Here is an 18,989-nt window from a genome sequence, read left to right on the forward strand (position 1 = left end):
TACTGCTTCATTATGACTGCCCACTCTACAGAGTGGAGTTCACAATTCTGTCTGGTATTGGGTCCCCTTTCTGCTGCTTTGAACATGTATTTTTTGGGGAGAAAAAATTATGTCTATTTGTTTAATAAATACATTTGATCAATAAACTTTCCTTATTTAAACATGTGCCATGGTGTGGTCTGTCTTTGCTTGTGACGTCTTGATGTTAGTAAACACAATAGATGAAAAATACATATATACATATAATAATAATGAACATTATTATTATGGAGTATGCTTTTGCTGTGAGGTCCTGCCTCCATGTACTTATGCAATTAATCACTGGACAGATGGACAGCTATGTTTATAAATAATATTATATCAGGTCAATTGTCTTATACATATTTTTGACCTGGAATTGATTGTGAACTGGAAAGGGAAAATACTTATGAACTTGTAAAGTAAAAACATGATGCATTTAAGGTTATCCTGTTTGGCTTTTATTTAAGAAGAGAATTTGTTCCACTGTGCGATGGTCGAGTCTGTTTCTTTCGGAGATAATTTCTCCTGCCTTAGAGAAAATCCGCTCACATGGAACAGAAGAGGCTGGCGTGCACAGAAACTGGTAGAGATGCAGGTATACGGTCTTCCTGGGTCCCACAGACTATCACCTCAACAGAATAAACAAATTCAATTGCTGCACATTTTTGTAGAATAACATTTTAAGATTGTTTTAAAAATAAAATAACACCCAAAACAAAGGCAAACAACAAGAACACAAAGCTGGCAAACCCACCCGATTGACCAAAATTAACTCAAAATACTCCCATGTGACAGAACCTCCTCTCCTCCTTGCTGGCTCCATATCTCTCAATAGAATGATCAGTGGTTTGTTATCTCTCACCATCAAAACACTCCACAAATCCCATGCATGATTTACTTCCTTATAAACCATTGAACCAGGTGCCGAAGAGTTACGTTCTAAATGAAGCCTCGACACAGTGTTTCTGACGCAGTGTTTTTTTGTGAAAGACGCTCCAGAGCGTCAGCTTCAAGCAGGCTATCGCTAGTTTCTAGATTCAAGTGTCCAGTTTAGTTTCTAGTTTTCACGTTTGAGGTTTTGGTTAGTTTTTTTGTGAAGTTTACTTTTTACGGAAAGTCTCCCAGCAATAAACGCTTTAAGTTCATTCTGTTTCGTGAGCCCTGCAGTTGGGTCCTACATCCTGCCTGCCACACAGGACACATGACAATAGGTTTTGAAATATAATGTTGTACTATAAATCCCAGAATTTTGTTTATTTGCATCAACACAATTGTAATACTTGCAAGAAAAACATCACATAGCCATTACTGAATGATCTCTTTTACTGTTAAAGAACACAGAATGAAGAGCAAAAAAAATCTCTACTTTTATTTATGTCTTTTTTTTTAAATTAAATAATTAATTTGTTTTGGTTCCTTTTTGAGGAAAGTAAGTAATAAATGTGAAAGGCACTTAAGAAACATTCTTTTCTTCTTTGCTGCATAGATCTGTTCACTTCCATTCAATCACTTCTTTTCTCTTCTCATGTTATGGTTTAACCTTCAGGACCTTCAGGGAAAAAAACTGTGGCAATATTCCATTTTTTCTGAAGAACTAGATGGGGGAAAAAAACAACACATGCACACACAACAGGAAATCAGTGGATGAAGTGAAAGTAAAATAAGAATGTCTTGATGCTGAAAATCAAACAGAGGTTAGTCTGACCTCCTCCAGTATATCCTGAATTTCTGAGTCTGACAGCTGAGGAAATGACTTCAGTCTCATGTTCAGTCCGATGATAAAGTCTGTTGATACAAAATCACAATTTTTACATAAAATAATAAAAAGATCATTTTAAACGATAATGTACTCTTTTAAAATAACTATGTATTACTTTTCATTTCAGTACATAAAACAATACTATGATGTTCGTTATTATGATTTCATGAAATCTTTATTTATGAATTAAATTCAGCAATTATTATTTTATTTAACTATCTGAAGTAGAGTTAACCAAGAACATATGACCTCATTACATTCTTATTTCATAATTTCTCAATTATATTTACATTCTATACATTTTTAAGTGAGTATTTTGTCTTGCTTTATCCTGACATCAGGATTATTTTCCGAGCTTCTGTTTTTAAAATTAAACACCAATTCCAAAAATGTTGGGGACCTATTTAAAATGCAAATAAAAACAGATTGCACTATTTTCCAAATCTCATAAACCCATATTTTTTCCACAAAACAATATTAAAAATAACTTCTTCTACCTGGAAAAAAGAAAAACGTACGATTTAAAAAAAATATATTAAATTGAATTTTTTTGAATGTGATGGTTAACAATGTGTAACATCACCTCTACCTTTCACAAGAGTCTGTCAATATGTCCTAGGCACTAGTGTACCAAAGCACCCATACCATCAAGGATACAGGCTTTTGAACTGAGCACTGATCACAGAACAGTTTTCACATTGCCTCAGTCCATTTTAAATAAGCTTTGGCCAATAGAAGGCAGTGGCATTTTGTGTTTACCTATGTCTTTGCATGATAGAGCTTTAACCTGCATTTGTGGATGGCAGAGTAGAATATCTTCACAACAATTTCTGAAAGTTAGACATGAAATATGGACATCTATTGCTGATATTGGAGAGATTTCTCCAAATTGCGCAAAGTTTTCAAAGACATTATGTACTGTATGACAATGATGAGATATTCAAAGTGTTAGCAGTTTTATGTTCAGGAACGTTATATTACTTATTTATTTATTATTATTATTCACTTTGTTTTTGCATTTCAGACAAAATTACCAAGCTTTACTCTTGAGAAACCAGGCCTCTCTAAAGTGCTCTTCCTATAACCGATCATGTAATCTGCTTAGCTGAAAAGGTTCCTCCAGCAGCTCCTTTTGAGTACCACTTCTTTTTCCAGTTTTTTGATATCCCCATCCTTACTTTTTTGAGAAATGTTGGTGGATGTCTCAAAAAACACTAATGCAAAATAAGTTTATATGATACAGTTTCTATGTTCGATAGTTAATAAAGTATAAAATATTTTACATAGCTTTCCAACTGGATTTCCAGACCCAAACCCATCAGACAAATATGAGTAAAAAACAAAAAACAAAAACTAAAATGACCAAATGACACGAAGAGATAATTGCAGACACAAAGAAATAATTCAGAAGTGCAGCAAATTAAAGAAATGCAAATACTTACTAGGCCCTTAAGATATAGGAAGCAGAATCAGTGGTGTTTTTACATGAAAAAAAAAAGATATTTCAAATTAAATTCAAATTATGCAACTGTTTTCCTGAAAATTGAATTCTGACAAGTAAAAAAAGAAAACACAAAAAAATTATACTGTTTAATTATTATCAGTAGTTTGTGAAAACATTGTAATGCAGTTTAAATCAATTGATTAACTCACCAGTGACTGCAGTAATGCTGACTCCACTGCTTCTGACGTTCTCAAACACAGAGTAGAGAGTGAATGTGTATTGAGTTCCAGCAGTGAGAGATGAGACGGTGTGAGTTACTGGTCCATTTCCAGCTGGTGCACTGATGCTTGTCTCTGTACCATTAAACTGGAGAACAAAGCTGACATTGTTGTTGACTTTATTCCACTGCAGAGTGATGCTGGTTTCATTTTGTCCTGATGATATGAGGTTTTGTGCATTTGAAGGAGCTAAATGGAAAAATGAGAAAATAAAGTAAGTTTCAAAAATTCTTCAAAATGGATTTCTCACTAGTTAAAAACAGTAAAAAATTATACTGTTGAATTATTATCAGTATTTTTTGAAAATATTGTATTGCAGTTTAAATCAATTGATTAACTCACCAGTGACTGCAGTAATGCTGACTCCACTGCTTCTGACGTTCTCAAACACAGAGTAGAGAGTGAATGTGTATTGAGTTCCAGCAGTGAGAGATGAGACTGTTTGATTCACTGGTCCATTTCCAGCTGGTGCACTGATGCTTGTCTCTGTACCATTAAACTGGAGAACAAAGCTGACATTGTTGTTGACTTTATTCCACTGCAGAGTGATGCTGGTTTCATTTTGTCCTGATGATATGAGGTTTTGTGTATTTGAAGGAGCTAAATAGAAAAATGAGAAAATAAAGTAAGTTTCAAAAATTGTTCCAAATTGATTTCTCACTAGTTAAAAACAGTGAAAAATTATACTGTTGAATTATTATCAGTATTTTTTGAAAATATTGTATTGTAGTTTAAATCAATTGATTAACTCACCAGTGACTGCAGTAATGGTGACTCCACTGCTTCTGACGTTCTCAAACACAGAGTAGAGAGTGAATGTGTATTGAGTTCCAGCAGTGAGAGATGAGACTGTTTGATTCACTGGTCCATTTCCAGCTGGTGCACTGATGCTTGTCTCTGTACCATTAAACTGGAGAACAAAGCTGACATTGTTGTTGACTTTATTCCACTGCAGAGTGATGCTGGTTTCATTTTGTCCTGATGATATGAGGTTTTGTGCATTTGAAGGAGCTAAATGGAAAAATGAGAAAAAGTAAGTTTCAAAAATTCTTCCAAATTGATTTCTCACTAGTTAAATACAGCAACAAATTATACTGTTGAATTATTATCAGTATTTTTTGAAAATATTGTATTGCAGTTTTAATCAATTGATTAACTCACCAGTGACTGCAGTAATGCTGACTCCACTGCTTCTGATGTTCTCAAACACAGAGTAGAGAGTGAATGTGTATTGAGTTCCAGCAGTGAGAGATGAGACTGTTTGATTCACTGGTCCATTTCCAGCTGGTGCACTGATGCTTGTCTCTGTACCATTAAACTGGAGAACAAAGCTGACATTGTTGTTGACTTTATTCCACTGCAGAGTGATGCTGGTTTCATTTTGTCCTGATGATATGAGGTTTTGTGCATTTGAAGGAGCTAAATGGAAAAATGAGAAAATAAAGTAAGTTTCAAAAATTGTTCCAAATTGATTTCTCACTAGTTAAAAACAGTCAAAAATTATAATGTTGAATTATTATCAGTATTTTTTGAAAATATTGTATTGTAGTTTAAATCAATTGATTAACTCACCAGTGACTGCAGTAATGGTGACTCCACTGCTTCTGACGTTCTCAAACACAGAGTAGAGAGTGAATGTGTATTGAGTTCCAGCAGTGAGAGATGAGACTGTTTGATTCACTGGTCCATTTCCAGCTGGTGCACTGATGCTTGTCTCTGTACCATTAAACTGGAGAACAAAGCTGACATTGTTGTTGACTTTATTCCACTGCAGAGTGATGCTGGTTTCATTTTGTCCTGATGATATGAGGTTTTGTGCATTTGAAGGAGCTAAATGGAAAAATGAGAAAAAGTAAGTTTCAAAAATTCTTCCAAATTGATTTCTCACTAGTTAAAAACAGCAACAAATTATACTGTTGAATTATTATCAGTATTTTTTGAAAATATTGTATTGCAGTTTTAATCAATTGACTAACTCACCAGTGACTGCAGTAATGGTGACTCCACTGCTTCTGACGTTCTCAAACACAGAGTAGAGAGTGAATGTGTATTGAGTTCCAGCAGTGAGAGATGAGACTGTTTGATTCACTGGTCCATTTCCAGCTGGTGCACTGATGCTTGTCTCTGTACCATTAAACTGGAGAACAAAGCTGACATTGTTGTTGACTTTATTCCACTGCAGAGTGATGCTGGTTTCATTTTGTCCTGATGATATGAGGTTTTGTGCATTTGAAGGAGCTAAATGGAAAAATGAGAAAATAAAGTAAGTTTCAAAAATTGTTCCAAATTGATTTCTCACTAGTTAAAAACAGTCAAAAATTATAATGTTGAATTATTATCAGTAGTTTGTGAAAACATTTTATTGCAGTTTAAATCAATTGATTAACTCACCAGTGACTGCAGTAATGCTGACTCCACTGCTTCTGACGTTCTCAAACACAGAGTAGAGAGTGAATGTGTATTGAGTTCCAGCAGTGAGAGATGAGACTGTTTGATTCACTGGTCCATTTCCAGCTGGTGCACTGATGCTTGTCTCTGTACCATTAAACTGGAGAACAAAGCTGACATTGTTGTTGACTTTATTCCACTGCAGAGTGATGCTGGTTTCATTTTGTCCTGATGATATGAGGTTTTGTGCATTTGAAGGAGCTAAATGGAAAAATGAGAAAAAGTAAGTTTCAAAAATTCTTCAAAATATATTTCTCACTAGTTAATAACAGTAAAAAATTATACTGTTGAATTATTATCAGTATTTTGTGAAAACATTGTATTGCAGTTTAAATCAATTGATTAACTCACCAGTGACTGCAGTAATGCTGACTCCACTGCTTCTGACGTTCTCAAACACAGAGTAGAGAGTGAATGTGTATTGAGTTCCAGCAGTGAGAGATGAGACTGTTTGATTCACTGGTCCATTTCCAGCTGGTGCACTGATGCTTGTCTCTGTACCATTAAACTGGAGAACAAAGCTGACATTGTTGTTGACTTTATTCCACTGCAGAGTGATGCTGGTTTCATTTTGTCCTGATGATATGAGGTTTTGTGCATTTGAAGGAGCTAAATGGAAAAATGAGAAAATAAAGTAAGTTTCAAAAATTCTTCAAAATGGATTTCTCACTAGTTAAAAACAGTCAAAAATTATAATGTTGAATTATTATCAGTAGTTTGTGAAAACATTGTATTGCAGTTTTAATCAATTGATTAACTCACCAGTGACTGCAGTAATGCTGACTCCACTGCTTCTGACGTTCTCAAACACAGAGTAGAGAGTGAATGTGTATTGAGTTGCAGCAGTGAGAGATGAGACTGTTTGATTCACTGGTCCATTTCCAGCTGGTGCACTGATGCTTGTCTCTGTACCATTAAACTGGAGAACAAAGCTGACATTGTTGTTGACTTTATTCCACTGCAGAGTGATGCTGGTTTCATTTTGTCCTGATGATATGAGGTTTTGTGTATTTGAAGGAGCTAAATGGAAAAATGAGAAAATAAAGTAAGTTTCAAAAATTGTTCCAAATTGATTTCTCACTAGTTAAAAACAGTGAAAAAGTATACTGTTGAATTATTATCAGTATTTTTTGAAAATATTGTATTGTAGTTTAAATCAATTGATTAACTCACCAGTGACTGCAGTAATGGTGACTCCACTGCTTCTGACGTTCTCAAACACAGAGTAGAGAGTGAATGTGTATTGAGTTCCAGCAGTGAGAGATGAGACTGTTTGATTCACTGGTCCATTTCCAGCTGGTGCACTGATGCTTGTCTCTGTACCATTAAACTGGAGAACAAAGCTGACATTGTTGTTGACTTTATTCCACTGCAGAGTGATGCTGGTTTCATTTTGTCCTGATGATATGAGGTTTTGTGCATTTGAAGGAGCTAAATGGAAAAATGAGAAAATAAAGTAAGTTTCAAAAATTCTTCAAAATTGATTTCTCACTAGTTAAAAACAGTCAAAAATTATACTGTTGAATTATTATCAGTAGTTTGTGAAAACATTGTATTGCAGTTTAAATCAATTGATTAACTCACCAGTGACTGCAGTAATGCTGACTCCACTGCTTCTGACGTTCTCAAACACAGAGTAGAGAGTGAATGTGTATTGAGTTCCAGCAGTGAGAGATGAGACTGTTTGATTCACTGGTCCATTTCCAGCTGGTGCACTGATGCTTGTCTCTGTACCATTAAACTGGAGAACAAAGCTGACATTGTTGTTGACTTTATTCCACTGCAGAGTGATGCTGGTTTCATTTTGTCCTGATGATATGAGGTTTTGTGCATTTGAAGGAGCTAAATGGAAAAATGAGAAAATAAAGTAAGTTTCAAAAATTCTTCAAAATTGATTTCTAACTAGTTAAAAACATCAAAAAATTATACTGTTGAATTATTATCAGTAGTTTGTGAAAATATTGTATTGCAGTTTAAATCAATTGATTAACTTACCAGTGACTGCAGTAATGCTGACTCCACTGCTTCTGACGTTCTCAAACACAGAGTAGAGAGTGAATGTGTATTGAGTTCCAGCAGTGAGAGATGAGACTGTTTGATTCACTGGTCCATTTCCAGCTGGTGCACTGATGCTTGTCTCTGTACCATTAAACTGGAGAACAAAACTGACATTGTTGTTGACTTTATTCCACTGAAGAGTGATGCTGGTTTCATTTTGTCCTGATGATATGAGGTTTTGTGCATTTGAAGGAGCTAAATGGAAAAATGAGAAAATAAAGTAAGTTTCAAAAATTGTTCCAAATTGATTTCTCACTAGTTAAAAACAGTCAAAAATTATACTGTTGAATTATTATCAGTAGTTTGTGAAAACATTGAATTGCATTTTAAATCAATTGATTAACTCACCAGTGACTGCAGTAATGCTGACTCCACTGCTTCTGATGTTCTCAAACACAGAGTAGAGAGTGAATGTGTATTGAGTTCCAGCAGTGAGAGATGAGACTGTTTGATTCACTGGTCCATTTCCAGCTGGTGCACTGATGCTTGTCTCTGTACCATTAAACTGGAGAACAAAGCTGACATTGTTGTTGACTTTATTCCACTGCAGAGTGATGCTGGTTTCATTTTGTCCTGATGATATGAGGTTTTGTGCATTTGAAGGAGCTAAATGGAAAAATGAGAAAATAAAGTAAGTTTCAAAAATTCTTCAAAATTGATTTCTCACTAGTTAAAAACAGTAAAAAATTATACTGTTGAATTATTATCAGTAGTTTGTGACAACATTGTATTGCAGTTTAAATCAATTGATTATCTTACCAGTGACTGCAGTAATGCTGACTCCACTGCTTCTGACGTTCTCAAACACAGAGTAGAGAGTGAATGTGTATTGAGTTCCAGCAGTGAGAGATGAGACTGTTTGATTCACTGGTCCATTTCCAGCTGGTGCACTGATGCTTGTCTCTGTACCATTAAACTGGAGAACAAAGCTGACATTGTTGTTGACTTTATTCCACTGCAGAGTGATGCTGGTTTCATTTTGTCCTGATGATATGAGGTTTTGTGCATTTGAAGGAGCTAAATGGAAAAATGAGAAAATAAAGTAAGTTTCAAAAATTGTTCCAAATTGATTTCTCACTAGTTAAAAACAGTCAAAAATTATAATGTTGAATTATTATCAGTAGTTTGTGAAAACATTTTATTGCAGTTTAAATCAATTGATTAACTCACCAGTGACTGCAGTAATGCTGACTCCACTGCTTCTGATGTTCTCAAACACAGAGTAGAGAGTGAATGTGTATTGAGTTCCAGCAGTGAGAGATGAGACTGTTTGATTCACTGGTCCATTTCCAGCTGGTGCACTGATGCTTGTCTCTGTACCATTAAACTGGAGAACAAAGCTGACATTGTTGTTGACTTTATTCCACTGCAGAGTGATGCTGGTTTCATTTTGTCCTGATGATATGAGGTTTTGTGCATTTGAAGGAGCTAAATGGAAAAATGAGAAAATAAAGTAAGTTTCAAAAATTGTTCCAAATTGATTTCTCACTAGTTAAAAACAGTGAAAAATTATACTGTTGAATTATTATCAGTATTTTTTGAAAATATTGTATTGTAGTTTAAATCAATTGATTAACTCACCAGTGACTGCAGTAATGGTGACTCCACTGCTTCTGACGTTCTCAAACACAGAGTAGAGAGTGAATGTGTATTGAGTTCCAGCAGTGAGAGATGAGACTGTTTGATTCACTGGTCCATTTCCAGCTGGTGCACTGATGCTTGTCTCTGTACCATTAAACTGGAGAACAAAGCTGACATTGTTGTTGACTTTATTCCACTGCAGAGTGATGCTGGTTTCATTTTGTCCTGATGATATGAGGTTTTGTGCATTTGAAGGAGCTAAATGGAAAAATGAGAAAAAGTAAGTTTCAAAAATTCTTCCAAATTGATTTCTCACTAGTTAAAAACAGCAACAAATTATACTGTTGAATTATTATCAGTATTTTTTGAAAATATTGTATTGCAGTTTTAATCAATTGATTAACTCACCAGTGACTGCAGTAATGGTGACTCCACTGCTTCTGACGTTCTCAAACACAGAGTAGAGAGTGAATGTGTATTGAGTTCCAGCAGTGAGAGATGAGACTGTTTGATTCACTGGTCCATTTCCAGCTGGTGCACTGATGCTTGTCTCTGTACCATTAAACTGGAGAACAAAGCTGACATTGTTGTTGACTTTATTCCACTGCAGAGTGATGCTGGTTTCATTTTGTCCTGATGATATGAGGTTTTGTGCATTTGAAGGAGCTAAATGGAAAAATGAGAAAATAAAGTAAGTTTCAAAAATTGTTCCAAATTGATTTCTCACTAGTTAAAAACAGTCAAAAATTATAATGTTGAATTATTATCAGTAGTTTGTGAAAACATTTTATTGCAGTTTAAATCAATTGATTAACTCACCAGTGACTGCAGTAATGCTGACTCCACTGCTTCTGACGTTCTCAAACACAGAGTAGAGAGTGAATGTGTATTGAGTTCCAGCAGTGAGAGATGAGACTGTTTGATTCACTGGTCCATTTCCAGCTGGTGCACTGATGCTTGTCTCTGTACCATTAAACTGGAGAACAAAGCTGACATTGTTGTTGACTTTATTCCACTGCAGAGTGATGCTGGTTTCATTTTGTCCTGATGATATGAGGTTTTGTGCATTTGAAGGAGCTAAATGGAAAAATGAGAAAAAGTAAGTTTCAAAAATTCTTCAAAATATATTTCTCACTAGTTAATAACAGTAAAAAATTATACTGTTGAATTATTATCAGTATTTTTTGAAAATATTGTATTGCAGTTTAAATCAATTGATTAACTCACCAGTGACTGCAGTAATGCTGACTCCACTGCTTCTGACGTTCTCAAACACAGAGTAGAGAGTGAATGTGTATTGAGTTCCAGCAGTGAGAGATGAGACTGTTTGATTCACTGGTCCATTTCCAGCTGGTGCACTGATGCTTGTCTCTGTACCATTAAACTGGAGAACAAAGCTGACATTGTTGTTGACTTTATTCCACTGCAGAGTGATGCTGGTTTCATTTTGTCCTGATGATATGAGGTTTTGTGCATTTGAAGGAGCTAAATGGAAAAATGAGAAAATAAAGTAAGTTTCAAAAATTCTTCAAAATTGATTTCTCACTAGTAAAAAACACTCAAAAATTATACTGTTGAATTATTATCAGTATTTTGTGAAAACATTGTATTGCAGTTTAAATCAATTGATTAACTCACCAGTGACTGCAGTAATGCTGACTCCACTGCTTCTGACGTTCTCAAACACAGAGTAGAGAGTGAATGTGTATTGAGTTCCAGCAGTGAGAGATGAGACTGTTTGATTCACTGGTCCATTTCCAGCTGGTGCACTGATGCTTGTCTCTGTACCATTAAACTGGAGAACAAAGCTGACATTGTTGTTGACTTTATTCCACTGCAGAGTGATGCTGGTTTCATTTTGTCCTGATGATATGAGGTTTTGTGCATTTGAAGGAGCTAAATGGAAAAATGAGAAAATAAAGTAAGTTTCAAAAATTCTTCAAAATGGATTTCTCACTAGTTAAAAACAGTCAAAAATTATAATGTTGAATTATTATCAGTAGTTTGTGAAAACATTGTATTGCAGTTTTAATCAATTGATTAACTCACCAGTGACTGCAGTAATGCTGACTCCACTGCTTCTGACGTTCTCAAACACAGAGTAGAGAGTGAATGTGTATTGAGTTGCAGCAGTGAGAGATGAGACTGTTTGATTCACTGGTCCATTTCCAGCTGGTGCACTGATGCTTGTCTCTGTACCATTAAACTGGAGAACAAAGCTGACATTGTTGTTGACTTTATTCCACTGCAGAGTGATGCTGGTTTCATTTTGTCCTGATGATATGAGGTTTTGTGTATTTGAAGGAGCTAAATGGAAAAATGAGAAAATAAAGTAAGTTTCAAAAATTGTTCCAAATTGATTTCTCACTAGTTAAAAACAGTGAAAAAGTATACTGTTGAATTATTATCAGTATTTTTTGAAAATATTGTATTGTAGTTTAAATCAATTGATTAACTCACCAGTGACTGCAGTAATGCTGACTCCACTGCTTCTGACGTTCTCAAACACAGAGTAGAGAGTGAATGTGTATTGAGTTCCAGCAGTGAGAGATGAGACTGTTTGATTCACTGGTCCATTTCCAGCTGGTGCACTGATGCTTGTCTCTGTACCATTAAACTGGAGAACAAAGCTGACATTGTTGTTGACTTTATTCCACTGCAGAGTGATGCTGGTTTCATTTTGTCCTGATGATATGAGGTTTTGTGCATTTGAAGGAGCTAAATGGAAAAATGAGAAAATAAAGTAAGTTTCAAAAATTCTTCAAAATGGATTTCTCACTAGTTAAAAACAGTCAAAAATTATAATGTTGAATTATTATCAGTAGTTTGTGAAAACATTGTATTGCAGTTTTAATCAATTGATTAACTCACCAGTGACTGCAGTAATGCTGACTCCACTGCTTCTGACGTTCTCAAACACAGAGTAGAGAGTGAATGTGTATTGAGTTGCAGCAGTGAGAGATGAGACTGTTTGATTCACTGGTCCATTTCCAGCTGGTGCACTGATGCTTGTCTCTGTACCATTAAACTGGAGAACAAAGCTGACATTGTTGTTGACTTTATTCCACTGCAGAGTGATGCTGGTTTCATTTTGTCCTGATGATATGAGGTTTTGTGTATTTGAAGGAGCTAAATAGAAAAATGAGAAAATAAAGTAAGTTTCAAAAATTGTTCCAAATTGATTTCTCACTAGTTAAAAACAGTGAAAAAGTATACTGTTGAATTATTATCAGTATTTTTTGAAAATATTGTATTGTAGTTTAAATCAATTGATTAACTCACCAGTGACTGCAGTAATGGTGACTCCACTGCTTCTGACGTTCTCAAACACAGAGTAGAGAGTGAATGTGTATTGAGTTCCAGCAGTGAGAGATGAGACTGTTTGATTCACTGGTCCATTTCCAGCTGGTGCACTGATGCTTGTCTCTGTACCATTAAACTGGAGAACAAAGCTGACATTGTTGTTGACTTTATTCCACTGCAGAGTGATGCTGGTTTCATTTTGTCCTGATGATATGAGGTTTTGTGCATTTGAAGGAGCTAAATGGAAAAATGAGAAAATAAAGTAAGTTTCAAAAATTCTTCAAAATTGATTTCTAACTAGTTAAAAACATCAAAAAATTATACTGTTGAATTATTATCAGTAGTTTGTGAAAATATTGTATTGCAGTTTAAATCAATTGATTAACTTACCAGTGACTGCAGTAATGCTGACTCCACTGCTTCTGACGTTCTCAAACACAGAGTAGAGAGTGAATGTGTATTGAGTTCCAGCAGTGAGAGATGAGACTGTTTGATTCACTGGTCCATTTCCAGCTGGTGCACTGATGCTTGTCTCTGTACCATTAAACTGGAGAACAAAGCTGACATTGTTGTTGACTTTATTCCACTGCAGAGTGATGCTGGTTTCATTTTGTCCTGATGATATGAGGTTTTGTGCATTTGAAGGAGCTAAATGGAAAAATGAGAAAATAAAGTAAGTTTCAAAAATTGTTCCAAATTGATTTCTCACTAGTTAAAAACAGTCAAAAATTATACTGTTGAATTATTATCAGTAGTTTGTGAAAACATTGAATTGCATTTTAAATCAATTGATTAACTCACCAGTGACTGCAGTAATGCTGACTCCACTGCTTCTGATGTTCTCAAACACAGAGTAGAGAGTGAATGTGTATTGAGTTCCAGCAGTGAGAGATGAGACTGTTTGATTCACTGGTCCATTTCCAGCTGGTGCACTGATGCTTGTCTCTGTACCATTAAACTGGAGAACAAAGCTGACATTGTTGTTGACTTTATTCCACTGCAGAGTGATGCTGGTTTCATTTTGTCCTGATGATATGAGGTTTTGTGCATTTGAAGGAGCTAAATGGAAAAATGAGAAAATAAAGTAAGTTTCAAAAATTGTTCCAAATTGATTTCTCACTAGTTAAAAACAGTGAAAAATTATACTGTTGAATTATTATCAGTATTTTTTGAAAATATTGTATTGTAGTTTAAATCAATTGATTAACTCACCAGTGACTGCAGTAATGGTGACTCCACTGCTTCTGACGTTCTCAAACACAGAGTAGAGAGTGAATGTGTATTGAGTTCCAGCAGTGAGAGATGAGACTGTTTGATTCACTGGTCCATTTCCAGCTGGTGCACTGATGCTTGTCTCTGTACCATTAAACTGGAGAACAAAGCTGACATTGTTGTTGACTTTATTCCACTGCAGAGTGATGCTGGTTTCATTTTGTCCTGATGATATGAGGTTTTGTGCATTTGAAGGAGCTAAATGGAAAAATGAGAAAAAGTAAGTTTCAAAAATTCTTCCAAATTGATTTCTCACTAGTTAAAAACAGCAACAAATTATACTGTTGAATTATTATCAGTATTTTTTGAAAATATTGTATTGCAGTTTTAATCAATTGATTAACTCACCAGTGACTGCAGTAATGGTGACTCCACTGCTTCTGACGTTCTCAAACACAGAGTAGAGAGTGAATGTGTATTGAGTTCCAGCAGTGAGAGATGAGACTGTTTGATTCACTGGTCCATTTCCAGCTGGTGCACTGATGCTTGTCTCTGTACCATTAAACTGGAGAACAAAGCTGACATTGTTGTTGACTTTATTCCACTGCAGAGTGATGCTGGTTTCATTTTGTCCTGATGATATGAGGTTTTGTGCATTTGAAGGAGCTAAATGGAAAAATGAGAAAATAAAGTAAGTTTCAAAAATTGTTCCAAATTGATTTCTCACTAGTTAAAAACAGTCAAAAATTATAATGTTGAATTATTATCAGTAGTTTGTGAAAACATTTTATTGCAGTTTAAATCAATTGATTAACTCACCAGTGACTGCAGTAATGCTGACTCCACTGCTTCTGACGTTCTCAAACACAGAGTAGAGAGTGAATGTGTATTGAGTTCCAGCAGTGAGAGATGAGACTGTTTGATTCACTGGTCCATTTCCAGCTGGTGCACTGATGCTTGTCTCTGTACCATTAAACTGGAGAACAAAGCTGACATTGTTGTTGACTTTATTCCACTGCAGAGTGATGCTGGTTTCATTTTGTCCTGATGATATGAGGTTTTGTGCATTTGAAGGAGCTAAATGGAAAAATGAGAAAAAGTAAGTTTCAAAAATTCTTCAAAATATATTTCTCACTAGTTAATAACAGTAAAAAATTATACTGTTGAATTATTATCAGTATTTTTTGAAAATATTGTATTGCAGTTTAAATCAATTGATTAACTCACCAGTGACTGCAGTAATGCTGACTCCACTGCTTCTGACGTTCTCAAACACAGAGTAGAGAGTGAATGTGTATTGAGTTCCAGCAGTGAGAGATGAGACTGTTTGATTCACTGGTCCATTTCCAGCTGGTGCACTGATGCTTGTCTCTGTACCATTAAACTGGAGAACAAAGCTGACATTGTTGTTGACTTTATTCCACTGCAGAGTGATGCTGGTTTCATTTTGTCCTGATGATATGAGGTTTTGTGCATTTGAAGGAGCTAAATGGAAAAATGAGAAAATAAAGTAAGTTTCAAAAATTCTTCAAAATTGATTTCTCACTAGTAAAAAACACTCAAAAATTATACTGTTGAATTATTATCAGTATTTTGTGAAAACATTGTATTGCAGTTTAAATCAATTGATTAACTCACCAGTGACTGCAGTAATGCTGACTCCACTGCTTCTGACGTTCTCAAACACAGAGTAGAGAGTGAATGTGTATTGAGTTCCAGCAGTGAGAGATGAGACTGTTTGATTCACTGGTCCATTTCCAGCTGGTGCACTGATGCTTGTCTCTGTACCATTAAACTGGAGAACAAAGCTGACATTGTTGTTGACTTTATTCCACTGCAGAGTGATGCTGGTTTCATTTTGTCCTGATGATATGAGGTTTTGTGCATTTGAAGGAGCTAAATGGAAAAATGAGAAAATAAAGTAAGTTTCAAAAATTCTTCAAAATGGATTTCTCACTAGTTAAAAACAGTCAAAAATTATAATGTTGAATTATTATCAGTAGTTTGTGAAAACATTGTATTGCAGTTTTAATCAATTGATTAACTCACCAGTGACTGCAGTAATGCTGACTCCACTGCTTCTGACGTTCTCAAACACAGAGTAGAGAGTGAATGTGTATTGAGTTGCAGCAGTGAGAGATGAGACTGTTTGATTCACTGGTCCATTTCCAGCTGGTGCACTGATGCTTGTCTCTGTACCATTAAACTGGAGAACAAAGCTGACATTGTTGTTGACTTTATTCCACTGCAGAGTGATGCTGGTTTCATTTTGTCCTGATGATATGAGGTTTTGTGTATTTGAAGGAGCTAAATGGAAAAATGAGAAAATAAAGTAAGTTTCAAAAATTGTTCCAAATTGATTTCTCACTAGTTAAAAACAGTGAAAAAGTATACTGTTGAATTATTATCAGTATTTTTTGAAAATATTGTATTGTAGTTTAAATCAATTGATTAACTCACCAGTGACTGCAGTAATGGTGACTCCACTGCTTCTGACGTTCTCAAACACAGAGTAGAGAGTGAATGTGTATTGAGTTCCAGCAGTGAGAGATGAGACTGTTTGATTCACTGGTCCATTTCCAGCTGGTGCACTGATGCTTGTCTCTGTACCATTAAACTGGAGAACAAAGCTGACATTGTTGTTGACTTTATTCCACTGCAGAGTGATGCTGGTTTCATTTTGTCCTGATGATATGAGGTTTTGTGCATTTGAAGGAGCTAAATGGAAAAATGAGAAAATAAAGTAAGTTTCAAAAATTCTTCAAAATTGATTTCTCACTAGTAAAAAACAGTCAAAAATTATACTGTTGAATTATTATCAGTAGTTTGTGAAAACATTGTATTGCAGTTTAAATCAATTGATTAACTCACCAGTGACTGCAGTAATGCTGACTCCACTGCTTCTGACGTTCTCAAACACAGAGTAGAGAGTGAATGTGTATTGAGTTCCAGCAGTGAGAGATGAGACTGTTTGATTCACTGGTCCATTTCCAGTTGGTGCACTGATGCTTGTCTCTGTACCATTAAACTGGAGAACAAAGCTGACATTGTTGTTGACTTTATTCCACTGCAGAGTGATGCTGGTTTCATTTTGTCCTGATGATATGAGGTTTTGTGCATTTGAAGGAGCTAAATGGAAAAATGAGAAAATAAAGTAAGTTTCAAAAATTCTTCAAAATTGATTTCTAACTAGTTAAAAACATCAAAAAATTATACTGTTGAATTATTATCAGTAGTTTGTGAAAATATTGTATTGCAGTTTAAATCAATTGATTAACTTACCAGTGACTGCAGTAATGCTGACTCCACTGCTTCTGACGTTCTCAAACACAGAGTAGAGAGTGAATGTGTATTGAGTTCCAGCAGTGAGAGATGAGACTGTTTGATTCACTGGTCCATTTCCAGCTGGTGCACTGATGCTTGTCTCTGTACCATTAAACTGGAGAACAAAGCTGACATTGTTGTTGACTTTATTCCACTGAAGAGTGATGCTGGTTTCATTTTGTCCTGATGATATGAGGTTTTGTGCATTTGAAGGAGCTAAATGGAAAAATGAGAAAATAAAGTAAGTTTCAAAAATTCTTCAAAATTGATTTCTCACTAGTTAAAAACAGTCAAAAATTATACTGTTGAATTATTATCAGTAGTTTGTGAAAACATTGAATTGCATTTTAAATCAATTGATTAACTCACCAGTGACTGCAGTAATGCTGACTCCACTGCTTCTGATGTTCTCAAACACAGAGTAGAGAGTGAATGTGTATTGAGTTCCAGCAGTGAGAGATGAGACTGTTTGATTCACTGGTCCATTTCCAGCTGGTGCACTGATGCTTGTCTCTGTACCATTAAACTGGAGAACAAAGCTGACATTGTTGTTGACTTTATTCCACTGCAGAGTGATGCTGGTTTCATTTTGTCCTGATGATATGAGGTTTTGTGCATTTGAAGGAGCTAAATGGAAAAATGAGAAAATAAAGTAAGTTTCAAAAATTCTTCAAAATTGATTTCTCACTAGTTAAAAACAGTAAAAAATTATACTGTTGAATTATTATCAGTAGTTTGTGACAACATTGTATTGCAGTTTAAATCAATTGATTATCTTACCAGTGACTGCAGTAATGCTGACTCCACTGCTTCTGACGTTCTCAAACACAGAGTAGAGAGTGAATGTGTATTGAGTTCCAGCAGTGAGAGATGAGACTGTTTGATTCACTGGTCCATTTCCAGCTGGTGCACTGATGCTTGTCTCTGTACCATTAAACTGGAGAACAAAGCTGACATTGTTGTTGACTTTATTCCACTGCAGAGTGATGCTGGTTTCATTTTGTCCTGATGATATGAGGTTTTGTGCATTTGAAGGAGCTAAATGGAAAAATGAGAAAATAAAGTAAGTTTCAAAAATTCTTCAAAATTGATTTCTCACTAGTTAAAAACAGTCAAAAATTATACTGTTGAATTATTATCAGTAGTTTGTGAAAACATTGTATTGCAGTTTAAATCAAGTGATTATCTTACCAGTGACTGCAGTAATGCTGACTCCACTGCTTCTGACGTTCTCAAACACAGAGTAGAGAGTGAATGTGTATTGAGTTCCAGCAGTGAGAGATGAGACTGTTTGATTCACTGGTCCATTTCCAGCTGGTGCACTGATGCTTGTCTCTGTACCATTAAACTGGAGAACAAAGCTGACATTGTTGTTGACTTTATTCCACTGCAGAGTGATGCTGGTTTCATTTTGTCCTGATGATATGAGGTTTTGTGCATTTGAAGGAGCTAAATGGAAAAATGAGAAAATAAAGTAAGTTTCAAAAATTCTTCAAAATTGATTTCTCACTAGTTAAAAACAGTCAAAAATTATACTGTTGAATTATTATCAGTAGTTTGT

At 35.1% G+C, this 18,989-nt stretch overlaps 1 long non-coding RNA gene across 1 annotated transcript; it reads right to left on the reverse strand.

Moving 5' to 3' along the window:
- Positions 1–456: 456 nt before the first annotated feature.
- On the reverse strand, positions 457–1,866 carry LOC113012320 (uncharacterized). Its single transcript, XR_013906978.1, has 2 exons — positions 1,727–1,866; positions 457–1,615 (listed from the first exon to the last, which is right to left on the reverse strand). It is a non-coding gene; the product is annotated as an uncharacterized LOC113012320 (long non-coding RNA).
- Positions 1,867–18,989: the final 17,123 nt, after the last annotated feature.

This window comes from Astatotilapia calliptera, chromosome 3 (genome assembly GCF_964374335.1).
Source record: "Astatotilapia calliptera chromosome 3, fAstCal68.1, whole genome shotgun sequence".
In the NCBI taxonomy this organism is placed as follows: domain Eukaryota; kingdom Metazoa; phylum Chordata; class Actinopteri; order Cichliformes; family Cichlidae; genus Astatotilapia; species Astatotilapia calliptera.